This window comes from Oncorhynchus keta, unplaced genomic scaffold, assembly GCF_023373465.1.
Source record: "Oncorhynchus keta strain PuntledgeMale-10-30-2019 unplaced genomic scaffold, Oket_V2 Un_contig_3711_pilon_pilon, whole genome shotgun sequence".
Classification (NCBI taxonomy): Eukaryota; Metazoa; Chordata; class Actinopteri; order Salmoniformes; family Salmonidae; genus Oncorhynchus; species Oncorhynchus keta.
Genome location: NW_026287389.1, coordinates 15,389 through 31,147, shown reverse-complemented (window position 1 = coordinate 31,147; position 15,759 = coordinate 15,389). Strand labels below are relative to the sequence as shown.

At 47.9% G+C, this 15,759-nt stretch overlaps 2 long non-coding RNA genes across 8 annotated transcripts; both read left to right on the top strand.

Annotated features, from left to right (window-relative positions):
- The first annotated feature begins 6,755 nt into the window (after positions 1 to 6,755).
- LOC127924135 (uncharacterized) lies at positions 6,756 to 8,262 on the top strand. 2 transcript variants are annotated; one of them, XR_008116877.1, is made up of 3 exons: positions 6,756 to 7,626; positions 7,812 to 7,964; positions 8,116 to 8,262. It is a non-coding gene; the product is annotated as an uncharacterized LOC127924135 (long non-coding RNA). The 2 variants fall into 2 exon arrangements; XR_008116876.1 differs by having other exon boundaries at positions 8,065 to 8,256.
- Positions 8,263 to 11,780: 3,518 nt separating this feature from the next.
- LOC127924134 (uncharacterized) lies at positions 11,781 to 14,250 on the top strand. 6 transcript variants are annotated; one of them, XR_008116873.1, is made up of 5 exons: positions 11,781 to 11,933; positions 12,103 to 12,192; positions 12,283 to 12,642; positions 12,776 to 12,865; positions 13,106 to 14,250. It is a non-coding gene; the product is annotated as an uncharacterized LOC127924134 (long non-coding RNA). The 6 variants fall into 6 exon arrangements; XR_008116874.1 differs by lacking the exon at positions 12,776 to 12,865; XR_008116875.1 differs by lacking the exon at positions 13,106 to 14,250 and having other exon boundaries at positions 12,283 to 12,597; positions 12,821 to 12,905.
- The last annotated feature ends 1,509 nt before the right edge of the window (positions 14,251 to 15,759 follow it).

Genomic DNA, 15,759 nt, shown 5'->3' with positions numbered 1-15,759 from the left:
AGAAAGTAGTGCACTATGTTGTCAACTCTTCCCTGGGTCATTAGTGTACAAGAGAAAGTAGTGCACTATGTTGTCAACTCTTCCCTGGGTCATTAGTGTACAAGAGAAAGTAGTGCACTATGTTGTCAACTCTTCCCTGGGTCATTAGTGTACAAGAGAAAGTAGTGCACTATGTTGTCAACTCTTCCCTGGGTCATTAGTGTACAAGAGAAAGTAGTGCACTATGTTGTCAACTCTTCCCTGGGTCATTAGTGTACAAGAGAAAGTAGTGCACTATGTTGTCAACTCTTCCCTGGGTCATTAGTGTACAAGAGAAAGTAGTGCACTATGTTGTCAACTCTTCCCTGGGTCATTAGTGTACAAGAGAAAGTAGTGCACTATGTTGTCAACTCTTCCCTGGGTCATTAGTGTACAAGAGAAAGTAGTGCACTATGTTGTCAACTCTTCCCTGGGTCATTAGTGTACAAGAGAAAGTAGTGCACTATGCTGTCAACTCTTCCTGGGTCATTAGTGTACAAGAGAAAGTAGTGCACTATGTTGTCAACTCTTCCCTGGGTCATTAGTGTACAAGAGAAAGTAGTGCACTATGTTGTCAACTCTTCCCTGGGTCATTAGTGTACAAGAGAAAGTAGTGCACTATGTTGTCAACTCTTCCCTGGGTCATTAGTGTACAAGAGAAAGTAGTGCACTATGTTGTCAACTCTTCCCTGGGTCATTAGTGTACAAGAGAAAGTAGTGCACTATGTTGTCAACTCTTCCCTGGGTCATTAGTGTACAAGAGAAAGTAGTGCACTATGTTGTCAACTCTTCCCTGGGTCATTAGTGTACAAGAGAAAGTAGTGCACTATGTTGTCAACTCTTCCCTGGGTCATTAGTGTACAAGAGAAAGTAGTGCACTATGTTGTCAACTCTTCCCTGGGTCATTAGTGTACAAGAGAAAGTAGTGCACTATGTTGTCAACTCTTCCCTGGGTCATTAGTGTACAAGAGAAAGTAGTGCACTATGTTGTCAACTCTTTCCTGGGGCATTAGTGTACAAGAGAAAGTAGTGCACTATGTTGTCAACTCTTTCCTGGGTCATTAGTGTACAAGAGAATGTAGTGCACTATGTTGTCAACTCTTTCCTGGGGCATTAGTGTACAAGAGAAAGTAGTGCACTATGTTGTCAACTCTTTCCTGGGGCATTAGTGTACAAGAGAAAGTAGTGCACTATGTTGTCAACTCTTCCCTGGGTCATTAGTGTACAAGAGAAAGTAGTGCACTATGTTGTCAACTCTTCCCTGGGTCATTAGTGTACAAGAGAAAGTAGTGCACTATGTTGTCAACTCTTTCCTGGGTCATTAGTGTACAAGAGAAAGTAGTGCACTATGTTGTCAACTCTTCCCTGGGTCATTAGTGTACAAGAGAAAGTAGTGCACTATGTTGTCAACTCTTCCCTGGGTCATTAGTGTACAAGAGAAAGTAGTGCACTATGTTGTCAACTCTTCCCTGGGTCATTAGTGTACAAGAGAAAGTAGTGCACTATGTTGTCAACTCTTCCCTGGGTCATTAGTGTTCAAGAGAAAGTAGTGCACTATGTTGTCAACTCTTCCCTGGGTCATTAGTGTACAAGAGAAAGTAGTGCACTATGTTGTCAACTCTTCCCTGGGTCATTAGTGTACAAGAGAAAGTAGTGCACTATGTTGTCAACTCTTCCCTGGGTCATTAGTGTACAAGAGAATGTAGTGCACTATGTTGTCAACTCTTCCCTGGGTCATTAGTGTACAAGAGAAAGTAGTGCACTATGTTGTCAACTCTTCCCTGGGTCATTAGTGTACAAGAGAATGTAGTGCACTATGTTGTCAACTCTTTCCTGGGTCATTAGTGTACAAGAGAAAGTAGTGCACTATGTTGTCAACTATTCCCTGGGTCATTAGTGTACAAGAGAATGTAGTGCACTATGTTGTCAACTCTTCCCTGGGTCATTAGTGTACAAGAGAAAGTAGTGCACTATGCTGTCAAGTCTTCCCTGGGTCATTAGTGTACAAGAGAAAGTAGTGCACTATGCTGTCAACTCTTCCCTGGGTCATTAGTGTACAAGAGAAAGTAGTGCACTATGCTGTCAACTCTTCCCTGGGTCATTAGTGTACAAGAGAAAGTAGTGCACTATGCTGTCAAGTCTTCCCTGGGTCATTAGTGTACAAGAGAAAGTAGTGCACTATGTTGTCAACTCTTTCCTGGGTCATTAGTGTTCAAGAGAAAGTAGTGCACTATGTTGTCAACTCTTCCCTGGGTCATTAGTGTTCAAGAGAAAGTAGTGCACTATGTTGTCAACTCTTTCCTGGGTCATTAGTGTACAAGAGAAAGTAGTGCACTATGTTGTCAACTCTTCCCTGGGTCATTAGTGTTCAAGAGAAAGTAGTGCACTATGTTGTCAACTCTTTCCTGGGTCATTAGTGTACAAGAGAAAGTAGTGCACTATGTTGTCAACTCTTCCCTGGGTCATTAGTATACAAGAGAAAGTAGTGCACTATGTTGTCAACTCTTCCCTGGGTCATTAGTGTACAAGAGAAAGTAGTGCACTATGTTGTCAACTCTTTCCTGGGTCATTAGTGTACAAGAGAAAGTAGTGCACTATGTTGTCAACTCTTCCCTGGGTCATTAGTGTTCAAGAGAAAGTAGTGCACTATGTTGTCAACTCTTCCCTGGGTCATTAGTGTACAAGAGAAAGTAGTGCACTATGTTGTCAACTCTTCCCTGGGTCATTAGTGTACAAGAGAAAGTAGTGCACTATGTTGTCAACTCTTCCCTGGGTCATTAGTATACAAGAGAAAGTAGTGCACTATGTTGTCAACTCTTCCCTGGGTCATTAGTGTACAAGAGAAAGTAGTGCACTATGTTGTCAACTCTTCCCTGGGTCATTAGTATACAAGAGAAAGTAGTGCACTATGTTGTCAACTCTTCCCTGGGTCATTAGTGTACAAGAGAAAGTAGTGCACTATGTTGTCAACTCTTTCCTGGGTCATTAGTGTTCAAGAGAAAGTAGTGCACTATGTTGTCAACTCTTCCCTGGGTCATTAGTGTACAAGAGAAAGTAGTGCACTATGCTGTCAACTCTTTCCTGGGTCATTAGTGTACAAGAGAAAGTAGTGCACTATGTTGTCAACTATTCCCTGGGTCATTAGTGTACAAGAGAAAGTAGTGCACTATGCTGTCAACTCTTTCCTGGGTCATTAGTGTACAAGATAAAGTAGTGCACTATGTTGTCAACTCTTTCCTGGGTCATTAGTGTACAAGAGAAAGTAGTGCACTATGTTGTCAACTCTTTCCTGGGTCATTAGTGTACAAGAGAAAGTAGTGCACTATGTTGTCAACTCTTTCCTGGGTCATTAGTGTTCAAGAGAAAGTAGTGCACTATGTTGTCAACTCTTCCCTGGGTCATTAGTGTACAAGAGAAAGTAGTGCACTATGTTGTCAACTATTCCCTGGGTCATTAGTGTACAAGAGAAAGTAGTGCACTATGTTGTCAACTCTTCCCTGGGTCATTAGTGTACAAGAGAAAGTAGTGCACTATGTTGTCAACTCTTCCCTGGGTCATTAGTGTACAAGAGAAAGTAGTGCACTATGTTGTCAACTCTTCCCTGGGTCATTAGTGTACAAGAGAAAGTAGTGCACTATGTTGTCAACTCTTCCCTGGGTCATTAGTGTACAAGAGAAAGTAGTGCACTATGCTGTCAACTCTTTCCTGGGTCATTAGTGTACAAGAGAAAGTAGTGCACTATGCTGTCAACTCTTCCCTGGGTCATTAGTGTACAAGAGAAAGTAGTGCACTATGTTGTCAACTCTTCCCCTGGTCCTTAGTGTACAAGAGAAAGTAGTGCACTATGTTGTCAACTATTCCCCGGGTCATTAGTGTACAAGAGAAAGTAGTGCACTATGCTGTCAAGTCTTCCCTGGGTCATTAGTGTACAAGAGAAAGTAGTGCACTATGCTGTCAAGTCTTCCCTGGGTCATTAGTGTACAAGAGAAAGTAGTGCACTATGTTGTCAACTCTTCCCTGGGTCATTAGTGTACAAGAGAATGTAGTGCACTATGTTGTCAACTCTTCCCTGGGTCATTAGTGTACAAGAGAAAGTAGTGCACTATGTTGTCAACTCTTCCCTGGGTCATTAGTGTACAAGAGAATGTAGTGCACTATGTTGTCAACTCTTTCCTGGGTCATTAGTGTACAAGAGAAAGTAGTGCACTATGCTGTCAAGTCTTCCCTGGGTCATTAGTGTACAAGAGAAAGTAGTGCACTATGCTGTCAAGTCTTCCCTGGGTCATTAGTGTACAAGAGAAAGTAGTGCACTATGTTGTCAACTCTTTCCTGGGTCATTAGTGTTCAAGAGAAAGTAGTGCACTATGTTGTCAACTCTTCCCTGGGTCATTAGTGTACAAGAGAAAGTAGTGCACTATGTTGTCAACTCTTCCCTGGGTCATTAGTGTACAAGAGAAAGTAGTGCACTATGTTGTCAACTCTTTCCTGGGTCATTAGTGTTCAAGAGAAAGTAGTGCACTATGTTGTCAACTCTTCCCTGGGTCATTAGTGTACAAGAGAAAGTAGTGCACTATGTTGTCAACTCTTCCCTGGGTCATTAGTGTACAAGAGAAAGTAGTGCACTATGTTGTCAACTCTTCCCTGGGTCATTAGTGTACAAGAGAAAGTAGTGCACTATGTTGTCAACTCTTCCCTGGGTCATTAGTGTACAAGAGAAAGTAGTGCACTATGTTGTCAACTCTTTCCTGGGTCATTAGTGTACAAGAGAAAGTAGTGCACTATGCTGTCAACTCTTTCCTGGGTCATTAGTGTACAAGAGAAAGTAGTGCACTATGTTGTCAACTCTTCCCTGGGTCATTAGTGTACAAGAGAAAGTAGTGCACTATGTTGTCAACTCTTCCCTGGGTCATTAGTGTACAAGAGAAAGTAGTGCACTATGTTGTCAACTCTTCCCTGGGTCATTAGTGTACAAGAGAAAGTAGTGCACTATGTTGTCAACTCTTCCCTGGGTCATTAGTGTACAAGAGAAAGTAGTGCACTATGCTGTCAACTCTTTCCTGGGTCATTAGTGTACAAGAGAAAGTAGTGCACTATGCTGTCAACTCTTCCCTGGGTCATTAGTGTACATGAGAAAGTAGTGCACTATGTTGTCAACTCTTCCCCTGGTCCTTAGTGTACAAGAGAAAGTAGTGCACTATGTTGTCAACTATTCCCTGGGTCATTAGTGTACAAGAGAAAGTAGTGCACTATGTTGTCAACTCTTCCCTGGGTCATTAGTGTACAAGAGAAAGTAGTGCACTATGTTGTCAACTCTTCCCTGGGTCATTAGTGTACAAGAGAAAGTAGTGCACTATGTTGTCAACTCTTCCCTGGGTCATTAGTGTACAAGAGAAAGTAGTGCACTATGTTGTCAACTCTTCCCTGGGTCATTAGTGTACAAGAGAAAGTAGTGCACTATGTTGTCAACTCTTCCCTGGGTCATTAGTGTACAAGAGAAAGTAGTGCACTATGTTGTCAACTCTTCCCTGGGTCATTAGTGTACAAGAGAAAGTAGTGCACTATGTTGTCAACTCTTCCCTGGGTCATTAGTGTACAAGAGAAAGTAGTGCACTATGTTGTCAACTCTTCCCTGGGTCATTAGTGTACAAGAGAAAGTAGTGCACTATGTTGTCAACTCTTCCCTGGGTCATTAGTGTACAAGAGAAAGTAGTGCACTATGTTGTCAACTCTTCCCTGGGTCATTAGTGTACAAGAGAAAGTAGTGCACTATGCTGTCAACTCTTCCCTGGGTCATTAGTGTTCAAGAGAAAGTAGTGCACTATGTTGTCAACTCTTCCCTGGGTCATTAGTGTACAAGAGAAAGTAGTGCACTATGTTGTCAACTCTTTCCTGGGTCATTAGTGTACAAGAGAAAGTAGTGCACTATGTTGTCAACTCTTCCCTGGGTCATTAGTGTACAAGAGAAAGTAGTGCACTATGTTGTCAACTCTTCCCTGGGTCATTAGTGTACAAGAGAAAGTAGTGCACTCTGTTGTCAACTCTTCCCTGGGTCATTAGTGTACAAGAGAAAGTAGTGCACTCTGTTGTCAACTCTTCCCTGGGTCATTAGTGTTCAAGAGAAAGTAGTGCACTATGTTTTCTGTCAATATACCTGTTAAAATAACGGTTCATATGTTTTTTTCCCCCAAGTTCCGTTTATTTTCCATAATTAGGTTTTCTCAGTTTTATTTATTCCTGGTTTTAGATTTGTTTGGTTTTTCACTTTCAAAATTACAATTGTTCATAGAGAAACAACTAAATGTGATGTTCTGAGTCCATGTGAATAATTACATCACATCTGAAGACCTTTATTATTTTTTAGGTCTGGAAGAAAACTAACATTTTTATGGTGTAATACCCCTTTAATCGCTCCTCTGGCCCTTTTAAATGCGCATCTATAGAGTGAGGAATGTGAGTCTAATGTGATGGTTCTGTACTGCTGCTGCTCATTCCATGGCAAAGTCTACTTCCTCATGATCTACTTCTGCCAGGTAAGCCTGCTTTGCAGTGAACATTTAATTGAGACTGTTTTGGGGGAAGTATTTCTGTCAAACAACAAGATGGTTGTCACATCAACAGGCTACACACGGAGTGATGGACAAGCACGCGCACCACCCAGACAGACGGGCAATTTTTCTGGAAATTGATTGGCAAATATTGTTAGGTTTAGTGGCTAACCAGGGGTGGATAATGTCATTGTTGCGTTGATTAGATAGTAGCTGGGAGCTTTTATTTACATCAATTTGCAGTGGAACACGTGAAAATTGCATGTACTTTGATAATTGTTTGGTGAGCTACTCATATGTGGGCCACCTGTTGGGGTCCCCTGGTCTATGGTCTGCTGGGTAACGTGGGCTGTTACGTATCTTAGGGTCCCCTGGTCTATGGTCTGCTGGGTAACGTGGGTCCCCTGGTCTATGGTCTGCTGGGTAACGTGGGCTGTTACGTATCTTAGGGTCCCCTGGTCTATGGTCTGCTGGGTAACGTGGGTCCCCTGGTCTATGGTCTGCTGGGTAACGTGGGTCCCTGGTCTATGGTCTGCTGGGTAACGTGGGTCCCCTGGTCTATGGTCTGCTGGGTAACGTGGGTCCCCTGGTCTATGGTCTGCTGGGTAACGTGGGCTGTTACGTCTCTTAGGGTCCCCTGGTCTATGGTCTGCTGGGTAACGTGGGCTGTTACGTATCTTAGGGTCCCCTGGTCTATGGTCTGCTGGGTAACGTGGGTCCCCTGGTCTATGGTCTGCTGGGTAACGTGGGCTGTTACGTCTCTTAGGGTCCCCTGGTCTATGGTCTGCTGGTTAACGTGGGCTGTTACGTCTCTTAGGGTCCCCTGGTCTATGGTCTGCTGGGTAACGTGGGCTGTTACATCTCTTAGGGTCCCCTGGTCTATGGTCTGCTGGGTAACGTGGGCAGTTAGGTCTCTTAGGGTCCCCTGGTCTATGGTCTGCTGGGTAACGTGGGCTGTTACGTCTCTTAGGGTCCCCTGGTCTATGGTCTGCTGGGTAACGTGGGCAGTTAGGTCTCTTAGGGTCCCCTGGTCTATGGTCTGCTGGGTAACGTGGGCAGTTAGGTCTCTTAGGATCCCCTGGTCTATGGTCTGCTGGGTAACGTGGGCTGTTACGGGGTCCCCTGGTCTATGGTCTGCTGGGTAACGTGTTACGGGGTCCCCTGGTCTATGGTCTGCTGGGTAACGTGGGCTGTTACATCTCTTAGGGTCCCCTGGTCTATGGTCTGCTGGGTAACGTGGGCAGTTAGGTCTCTTAGGGTCCCCTGGTCTATGGTCTGCTGGGTAACGTGGGCTGTTACGTCTCTTAGGGTCCCCTGGTCTATGGTCTGCTGGGTAACGTGGGCAGTTAGGTCTCTTAGGGTCCCCTGGTCTATGGTCTGCTGGGTAACGTGGGCAGTTAGGTCTCTTAGGGTCCCTGGTCTATGGTCTGCTGGGTAACGTGGGCTGTTACGTCTCTTAGGGTCCCCTGGTCTATGGTCTGCTGGGTAACGGGGCAGTTAGGTCTCTTAGGGTCCCCTGGTCTATGGTCTGCTGGGTAACGTGGGCAGTTAGGTCTCTTAGGGTCCCCTGGTCTATGGTCTGCTGGGTAACGTGGGCTGTTACGTCTCTTAGGGTCCCCTGGTCTATGGTCTGCTGGGTAACGTGGGCTGTTACGTCTCTTAGGGTCCCCTGGTCTATGGTCTGCTGGGTAACGTGGGCTGTTAGTCTCTTAGGGTCCCCTGGTCTATGGTCTGCTGGGTAACGGGTCCCCTGGTCTATGGTCTGCTGGGTAACGTGGGCTGTTACGTCTCTTAGGGTCCCCTGGTCTATGGTCTGCTGGGTAACGTGGGCAGTTAGGTCTCTTAGGGTCCCCTGGTCTATGGTCTGCTGGGTAACGTGGGCAGTTAGGTCTCTTAGGGTCCCCTGGTCTATGGTCTGCTGGGTAACGTGGGCAGTTAGGTCTCTTAGGGTCCCCTGGTCTATGGTCTGCTGGGTAACGTGGGCAGTTAGGTCTCTTAGGGTCCCCTGGTCTATGGTCTGCTGGGTAACGTGGGCTGTTACGTCTCTTAGGGTCCCCTGGTCTATGGTCTGCTGGGTAACGTGGGCTGTTACGTCTCTTAGGGTCCCCTGGTCTATGGTCTGCTGGGTAACGTGGGCTGTTACGTCTCTTAGGGTCCCCTGGTCTATGGTCTGCTGGGTAACGTGGGCAGTTAGGTCTCTTAGGGTCCCCTGGTCTATGGTCTGCTGGGTAACGTGGGCTGTTACGTCTCTTAGGGTCCCCTGGTCTATGGTCTGCTGGGTAACGTGGGCAGTTAGGTCTCTTAGGGTCCCCTGGTCTATGGTCTGCTGGGTAACGTGGGCAGTTAGGTCTCTTAGGGTCCCCTGGTCTATGGTCTGCTGGGTAACGTGGGCTGTTTCGTCTCTTAGGGTCCCCTGGTCTATGGTCTGCTGGGTAACGTGGGCAGTTAGGTCTCTTAGGGTCCCCTGGTCTATGGTCTGCTGGGTAACGTGGGCTGTTACGTCTCTTAGGGTCCCCTGGTCTATGGTCTGCTGGGTAACGTGGGCAGTTAGGTCTCTTAGGGTCCCCTGGTCTATGGTCTGCTGGGTAACGTGGGCAGTTAGGTCTCTTAGGGTCCCCTGGTCTATGGTCTGCTGGGTAACGTGGGCTGTTAGGTCTCTTAGGGTCCCCTGGTCTATGGTCTGCTGGGTAACGTGGGCAGTTAGGTCTCTTAGGGTCCCCTGGTCTATGGTCTGCTGGGTAACGTGGGCAGTTAGGTCTCTTAGGGTCCCCTGGTCTATGGTCTGCTGGGTAACGTGGGCAGTTAGGTCTCTTAGGGTCCCTGGTCTATGGTCTGCTGGGTAACGTGGGCAGTTAGGTCTCTTAGGGTCCCCTGGTCTATGGTCTGCTGGGTAACGTGGGCAGTTAGGTCTCTTAGGGTCCCCTGGTCTATGGTCTGCTGGGTAACGTGGGCAGTTAGGTCTCTTAGGGTCCCCTGGTCTATGGTCTGCTGGGTAACGTGGGCAGTTAGGTCTCTTAGGGTCCCCTGGTCTATGGTCTGCTGGGTAACGTGGGCTGTTACGTCTCTTAGGGTCCCCTGGTCTATGGTCTGCTGGGTAACGTGGGCAGTTAGGTCTCTTAGGGTCCCCTGGTCTATGGTCTGCTGGGTAACGTGGGCTGTTACGTCTCTTAGGGTCTGGACTTCCAATGCAGAATATGACCAAACCAATGAATCCATCATTAAAACTGGAGTAAGTTACGTTGTCTGTGTTTTTAACTTGTGCCTAATTGACACGTTAGCGGAGAGAATGGAACTTGCCAAAAAGGTGATCCCCCCCCTCCACCCCTGTGCCCGCCCCCCTAAGAGGAAAGGAGAAATTGTCATCATGGGCACAAACGGCCGAAGTCTGAGCGGTTCAAAGGTGGAATGTTGATCTGGAGCAGGAGAGTCAAAGCCCAGGAACGCTCTCCGCTTCTGCCCTAGAAATAACTTTCCCACACTCTCACTGCTCCGTGTCCTGGGGGGGTGTGGTGTGTGTGTGTGTGTGTGTGTGTGTGTGTGTGTGTGTGTGTGTGTGTGTGTGTGTGTGTGTGTGTGTGTGTGTGTGTGTGTGTGTGTGTGTGTGTGTGTGTGTGTGTGTGTGTGTGTGTGAATACAGAGGTTTCTGTTTAGTTTGGTCGTATTCAGCTGGCCGGCAAAAATGTGGCTAAAATAACGTCTAGTTTGGAAACTTCATAACAGAGCTTTGAGCCTGCTTTGTCTTTAGCTGACTGAAGGATTGGAGGACAGTGTGACCCATCTCCTCACCCAAAGGAGAGCTGGACTTGGATAGGCTAATTCCGGGCAGACACTACACTACTTTTAAAATTCTAAAATTGCTGAGCCTCTCACATTAAACAACCGTCGTTCCTGTAGTTTTTTTGTCTTGCCAACATAGTGGTGGGCACTAAATGATGTGGCACGGATGTATCACACACTACAAGATTCTTCACTTGACCACGAGCTGTGGCTCAAAGAAGCCTCATAAACATTTTCAGTCAGACATTCACGCTTGCCATAAAGAGTTGAAAAATCTAGCCAATACATTTTGAATTGAATAACATTGCGTGTAAAGAGCTTGTCAGAGCTGTAGCGATTTGACATTATGGCAAGTACAAACCCATTCTAGTAGTCGTCATCGCTCCTGCTCGAGAGTACACATTCTGGGTGATGCGATACTCACTGGCTTCTTCTCTGGCAAGCTCTCATTGGCTATTGCTGATCACCGTTCTCAAAACTTGTCGTAACACATCACACTACTGGAGCATTGCGGGTTTTGTGGTGACAAAATCAATGGTTTGAAATGATTGGGACGTCTGGGAGTGCTTAAAGACGGAATCGGTAGCCCTCAGATTGAGTCTCTGTCCCGCTAACATTAAATGAGCGTCGGTGACTGCCGCGAACCCTTGTCGGCATCGACATAGGGATGTTGTCTCTAATCTCAAAAACATGTCTGGGACCGCTACATCAAGGCCCAAATCGTGTTGTGAAAACCAGGTTTAACTCGCACACAAAAATAATAAATACTAGGGTAAAACTTTACCTCAGGAAATGTTGATAGCTACTATAAACACAGTTATTATTATACTTCAATATAAACATGTATAGTTTCAATGAGACAGATTGCATTCCATCCTGTATTGTATTACATCATCAATACCTCAGTACTATCGCTATCCAATGAGGCCCAGTCAATGCCACAATGTGCTGGCCTCATTGGCTAAAGAAACCCAGCTGGTCCATTGTTTCATTGTCTTCCAGAAAGAGAAGTGAAAGAGACCACAGAGACATTGCTGTCTGCTTAATCATGACACTCTCTTAACCCCTACCAGGCTCAATACGCTTGGCTGTAGGAAGGTCTATTTAGAAATAACTTCTCTTAACATCTTAAAGATGAGTTGGCTGTATAAAACAGTGCTCATTGACTGTGATTGAACAGGCAGACGGACTGTTGACCAGAACGTGTTAGTGGCTCTGAATTTTATGGCACTCTGTCTCCCCGTCTCCGAGGTCACAGGTGGCCATTGAAAGGGCCAGAGCAGATGATGGGGGACAGTTAGGACACCACTAGATGAGCCCTGAATGGACTTTAATTACAGACACTATATTATTCAGATAGAACGAGACAGCCCCCTAAACTTCAAAAGGAGAGGGGAGGGGTTCTTTTTTTTTTGGGGGGGGGGGGTTGCAGTGGTGCAGTGATCTCCAATGTGTGTCCCTTAGACAAACTATCCTTTTGTCCCACATGAGAGTGAGTGATGATGAGTGACAGGATGTTAGTCCTGGGCCGATGGGAGGACAGTGTGCTGGAGTAGAGGACTGAAGTTTCACACACATGAACAGCACAACCAGGTCAGTAGAGGACTGGAGCTTCACACACATGAACAGCACAACCAGGTCAGTAGAGGACTGATGAACAGCACAACGAGGTCAGTAGAGGACTGGAGCTTTTCACACACATGAACAGCACAACCAGTTCAGTAGACGACTGGAGCTTCACACACATGAACAGCACAACCAGGTCAGTAGAGGACTGGAGCTTCACACACATGAACAGCACAACGAGGTCAGTAGAGGACTGGAGCTTCACACACATGAACAGCACAACCAGGTCAGTAGAAGACTGGAGCTTCACACACATGAACAGCACAACGAGGTCAGTAGAGGACTGAAGTTTCACACACATGAACAGCACAACCAGGTCAGTAGAGGACTGGAGCTTCACACACATGAACAGCACAACCAGGTCAGTAGAGGACTGGAGCTTCACACACATGAACAGCACAACCAGGTCAGTAGAGGACTGGAGCTTCACACACATGAACAGCACAACCAGGTCAGTAGAAGACTGGAGCTTCACACACATGAACAGCACAACCAGGTCAGTAGAGGACTGGAGCTTCACACACATGAACAGCACAACCAGGTCAGTAGAGGACTGGAGCTTCACACACATGAACAGCACAACCAGGTCAGTAGAGGACTGGAGCTTCACACACATGAACAGCACAACCAGGTCAGTAGAGGACTGGAGCTTCACACACATGAACAGCACAACCAGGTCAGTAGAGGACTGGAGCTTCACACATGAACAGCACAACCAGTTCAGTAGACGACTGGAGCTTCACACACATGAACAGCACAACCAGGTCAGTAGAGGACTGGAGCTTCACACACATGAACAGCACAACGAGGTCAGTAGAGGACTGGAGCTTCACACACATGAACAGCACAACCAGGTCAGTAGAAGACTGGAGCTTCACACACATGAACAGCACAACCAGGTCAGTAGAGGACTGGAGCTTCACACACATGAACAGCACAGGTCAGTAGAGGACTGGAGCTTCACACACATGAACAGCACAACCAGTTCAGTAGACGACTGGAGCTCAGTAGAGGACTGGAGCTTCACACACATGAACAGCACAACCAGGTCAGTAGAGGACTGGAGCTTCACACACATGAACAGCACAACCAGGATCAGTAGAGGACTGGAGCTTCACACACATGAACAGCACAACCAGGTCAGTAGAGGACTGGAGCTTCACACACATGAACAGCACAACCAGGTCAGTAGAGGACTGGAGCTTCACACACATGAACAGCACAACCAGGTCAGTAGAGGACTGTGTATTTCCTGGCGTAGTTTTATGATTCCTTTATAGAATCATTCATAATGATGTCATTTAGGAATCAGGGAAAGGACCATCTGTAGTATATCTAGGCTGTGTGAGGACATATTATGACCTGATTGTCAGACTAGAGTATTATTATGAGCCTGAAATCCAGAGCCTGTTTTGTGACTACATTCCACTCCTTGTACTCTGTGAGGAATGATGGCTAAACAGACTGGTACCCAAGCTGTTATGAGGCCGTGGCTCTAAAATGACTATTTTCAACTTGTCAGGTAAAACACGCAGTTGTTCCTCCTCTGTTGTATTGTTTGAGTGGAGATGGATGGCACCTTGAGGCGCACAGTGTCCCCGGTGCGCAGGCATAGCCCGGTGCGTTAAAGCGCAGCGCCTCGTATCGGCCGGGCTAGGTTGGGCATCGAGCCAGATGCCACAAAGCCGGCTCAGCGCATCTGGTCTCCAGTGCGTCTCCTCTGGCCGGGGTACATGGGGACCAGCCTTTCGCATTGGGGGTCCCCGGTTTGCCAGCACAGCCCAGTGCGGGCTATTCCACCTCGCCACACTGGCCTGGCTACGGGGAGCAATCAACCAGGTAAGGTTGGGCTGGCTCGGTGCTCAAGAGCTCCAGTATACCTTCAGGTCCGGTCTATCCGGTGCCACCTCCACGCACCAGCCCTCCGGTGGCAGCCCCCAACACCAGGCTGTCTCTCCGTCTCCTTCCTACAGATGCTCCCGCCTGTCCAGTGCTGCCAGAGTCTTCCTCCTGCCCAGCACTGTCAGAGTCTCCCGTCTGTCCTGAGCTGCCGGGGTCTCCCGTCTGTCCTGAGCTGCCGGAGTCTCCCGTCTGTCCTGAGCTGCCGGGGTCTCCCGTCTGTCCTGAGCTGCCGGAGTCTCCCGTCTGTCCTGAGCTGCCGGAGTCTCCCGTCTGTCCTGAGCTGCCGGAGTCTCCCGTCTGTCCTGAGCTGCCGGAGTCTCCCGTCTGTCCTGAGCTGCCGGAGTCTCCCGTCTGTCCTGAGCTGCCGGGGTCTCCCGTCTGTCCTGAGCTGCCCGGGGTCTCCCGTCTGTCCTGAGCTGCCCGGGGTCTCCCGTCTGTCCTGAGCTGCCGGGGTCTCCCGTCTGTCCTGAGCTGCCGGGGTCTCCCGTCTGTCCTGAGCTGCCGGAGTCTCCCGTCTGTCCTGAGCTGCCGGGGTCTCCCGTCTGTCCTGAGCTGCCGGGGTCTCCCGTCTGTCCTGAGCTGCCAGAGTCTCCCGTCTGCCAGGAGCTGCCGGAGCCGCCAGTCACTCCGGAGATGCCGGAGTCTCCCGTCCGCCCGGTGCTGCCGGAATCTGCCGTCCATTCAGGACCCGGACCTAGGGTCCCCAGTCCGAGGTCGGCGGCAAGGGTCGCCGTTTTTAAGAGGCCACGGTCTGCCACCGCGGACAGGCGTTCACCCAGACCCTCCCCTATAGGTTCAGGTTTTGCTGCCGGAGTCTGCACCTTTGGGAGGGGTACTGTTACATTCTGACCTTAGTTCCTTTGTTTTGTCTTTGTTTTAGTATGGTCAGGGCGTGAGTTGGGGTGGGCAGTCTGTTTTTTTATGTTGTATTTTGCGTTTGGCCTAGTATGGTTCTCAATCAGAGGCAGGTGTCGTTAGTTGTCTCTGATTGAGAATCATACTTAGGTAACCTTTTCCCACCAGTGTTTGGTGGGTGATTGTTTTCTGTGTCTGTGTTCCACACGGAACTTTGGGTTTTAGTTTCTGTCTTTCTATTTGTTATTCTGTATTTTCGTGTTCAGGGATTTTGTTCATTAAAACATGACGAACACGTACCACGCTGCACATTGGTCCGATCTCTCATACTCCTCGTCAGAGGAGGACGATTCCCGTTACAGCCTGTGTAGGAGGGTTGAACTGTATCTGGGTCTTTAGTACTCAGTGGTACATGTGTGACACATGCACACAGAGTTAAATAAGTAGGTGTGTCAGTGTAGGTTATGTTAGACTTCCAATACAACAGTTATGCATTATCTAAGCCTCCTCTAACCCTCCCCACATTCAACTTTAATCATCACAGCACTCTGTGTGTGGCTCTCGCCTACTGTTGGCAACACCTCTCCTAAACTATCCTCCCCTCCTCCTGTTCATTTCTACATCTTCCACATTCTGCTTCTCAGCCCTGCCACACTCTTACACACACACACACTTCTCCACACCAACCCTCTCACTTCCCTCACACACAACCCTTTGATACTACTAACAATTGCTGAGGAGGGAGGGTTTGTGTGTTAGCGTGCGAGCCAGTCCCTGGAGGCGTGAGGGTTCTGAGGCCTGGGGATGGGCTCTGGATGGCGGTTAGCGAGGATCCAGCTTTTCATCCCTCCCTCCCTCTCTCTCGGAGCGGCTGCGGTGATGCTAATGGTGGGTGACAGCTCACCTCTCCCTGCCATGCCTACAGTCCTCAGAGCGGACAGACCGCCCACACAGGCCCCAAGCCCCGGAAGGGGACCAACTTGCTACTACCAAGGTTACTTCATATCTTAGTCACAAGATTTTTTTTTAGATTTGT